A 2,578-nucleotide genomic window follows, 5' to 3' on the forward strand; every position below is an offset into this window, starting at 1 on the left:
CAGGGGAAGTGTGAGAGAGTGCTGTTTGACCTGTGATCTGTTGTCTTTATCCCTGTATGAGGTGTATGAGTAGCAGCTATTTGCTACATATCAGAAACTCAGCTTTCTCGTTTTGGTTCTCTTATCCCCCATCAAGACAATTTTGTATTTCTGAAATATCTCCTGTTATACTAGCAAAGTTTCTTTTAACAGTATCTGAACTGCAGTGGGATTTTTTGCATTTGCAATGACACAGGGGTTCCTCTTAGCTCCTGTTTGAAGTTCCTTTGTTTCTTTTGCTGATTTTGCAGGGAAGAAGGTCTGAGACACTTTCCTTAGGGTGGTGGCCCAGGAAGGAGAAGACATGACTGAGGAAGACCACCTGACACACATTAGTTACCTTTGCCTTTCTGGTGCTGATATGAAAAGGTAAGAAGAAAACTCTTTTTGGAGCCCAGCTAAGGATCAAGCCTCCTCTTCAGCCATGCCATTGATTCCAGTCATCTAGCTCAGTATTTCTGTGTCAGAACATAGTCTTCTCTGATCACATCTAACACCACAAAAACAAGAGGTTGTTTTTATTTTCCCCCCAGCCACATACCCTTGTTTTCCCTTCAGGGATTTTGCAAAGGCAATGCTGAACAGAGAGTAGCTGTGTGCACTGACATACCTGCCTTCTCATGGCATGCAGGAAACCACCACCAGCCATTTGATTTCAGGTGGAAGGCTTGGTCTTGATGTTGTGGTTTAATCCCAGCTGGCAACTAGGGCCATGCAGGTGGTTGCTTAATCCCCAAGTTGGTATAAGGGAGAGAATCAGAAGAGTAAAAATGAGAAAAAAATCATGGGTTGAGATAAAGACAGTTTAACAAGTAAAGCAAAAGCTGTACATGCAAGCAAAGCAAAACAGGGAATTAACTCACTGCTTCTCATCAGCAACAAGGTACAGCTGTCCCCAAGGTACAAGTGCCTGAGCTGGACCTGCATCAAAATGCTTGGGGTGTTTCCAGAGCGCATCAAAGAGCACAGCACAAGCTGTGCTTCCTGCTGTGAAGGCGTGATCCTGCCTCCTTAGGCCTTTTGTAACCAGTAAAGCAACAAAAAGCAAGGGTGAAAGTGGACACCATACACAACGACCAATGTGATCAGGTAGATGCCGCTTTATTGCACAGATAGCTCAGCTTTTATAGACAATTCCCAGGTGATGCTTTTATAGTGGACTATAATTAACAGGTGGTAACTAGTTACATGTTTTCATGTTGGCTATTATTAGCTGTTTACACACACAGTCTTTTATCTTTTTTTTTTTATTCTACTCAAGGTCTTACTTATCAGTACATTCAGAAGACAGCTACTCCTTTTCTGCCAGTTTCATTAGTTTACAAATCACAACTAAACCGTTTAGTAACCTCGAGGCCTGCACTGTTGTCAAAGGCCTGGACTATTGTCAGAGGCCTATTGTCAACAGCTGCCCAGAGCTTGGGGTGCTCACAGGACGACCATTAATTTCTAAGGATTCTCCCACAGAAAGTCTCCAGATCAACCCCATCTGCTGATGCCTTAAAATGAACTCATGTGGAAACACCTGGCAAGGATGCGCTTGGAGCTACCTGGAGTAGGTAAGAGAAGGAGATGCTTGTTGAGGATCTGGCTGCCAGAGTGCAGATAGCAGATCTATGTTACTTCAGTTTATGCATTTTCTTACCCATTACTTTTTCTGGTCCCTAGGAAGCTACTTTGACAGAGATGCCAGTTATTCTTATCAATGCTGTCCATCCAGCACAGACCACCATGGCATATTTGTAGCTCAAGTTCTCATTGGAGACTTTGTTTGGGGAAACCAAGTCTACCTTCGCCTTCTAACCAGGCCTGGGATTTCAAACAGACTTTTGGACAGCTGTGTAGATAATAGAAAAAAATCCTTCCATGTTGTCATCTTTGAGAAGCAGAAGATTTACCCAGCCTGTATCTTGGAGTATACACATTCACCCCGATAAGGATGATGTCAGAGGTAACAATATCTTGTCTGAAAATAACTCTTTATAGTTTGATGTTTTTGAACTCTGCCTTGCATGTAAGAACCTCGTAGCTGACCTTCAGCTATACTTCAGCTCTGTTTCAGTTACAAGAGTGAAACTGCAAGTATGGTAACTTTTGGAATGACTGGGTCCTCTATGAGAGTTGTTTTCCTCCTAAGCAGACTGGTGATGGTTAAATTGTAGTAAATAATATAACCATGACAATGTGATGATGATTTGGATGCAAGTGCAATGTAGATTTAAATGTGCATTATGATTAATTTATAAAACTAATTGCTTCCATGTAAAATATGGTACATAAGTAGATGTTGTTTAGGACATAGTTGGGGAAATGAATACTGAAAATGGGGAAATGGATTATAAAAACATGTTTGACGGGTGACTCTTTGGAGTTGTTTTTCCATGGACTTAAGATCATCAGCATCTTGTCAGTGCAAGAAAAGTAGACAATGGGCTCTGAGCTGTTTTTGTCCTGTGGTTTGGCTGCTTTGTGTTTTGTGGCAAGAAAAGGCTTTTAGATCATATCTTAAAGGACTGTTACACCATGTTCCCTAATTTCT

At 41.6% G+C, this 2,578-nt stretch overlaps 1 long non-coding RNA gene across 1 annotated transcript; it reads left to right on the forward strand.

The window, feature by feature from the left end:
- Positions 1 to 287: 287 nt before the first annotated feature.
- On the forward strand, positions 288 to 2,103 carry LOC106885343. Its single transcript, XR_001411429.1, has 3 exons — positions 288 to 408; positions 1,507 to 1,598; positions 1,708 to 2,103. It is a non-coding gene; the product is annotated as an uncharacterized LOC106885343 (long non-coding RNA).
- Positions 2,104 to 2,578: the final 475 nt, after the last annotated feature.

The sequence above is a fragment of the Calidris pugnax genome, unplaced genomic scaffold (assembly GCF_001431845.1).
Source record: "Calidris pugnax isolate Ruff unplaced genomic scaffold, ASM143184v1 scaffold1, whole genome shotgun sequence".
Taxonomy (NCBI): Eukaryota; Metazoa; Chordata; class Aves; order Charadriiformes; family Scolopacidae; genus Calidris; species Calidris pugnax.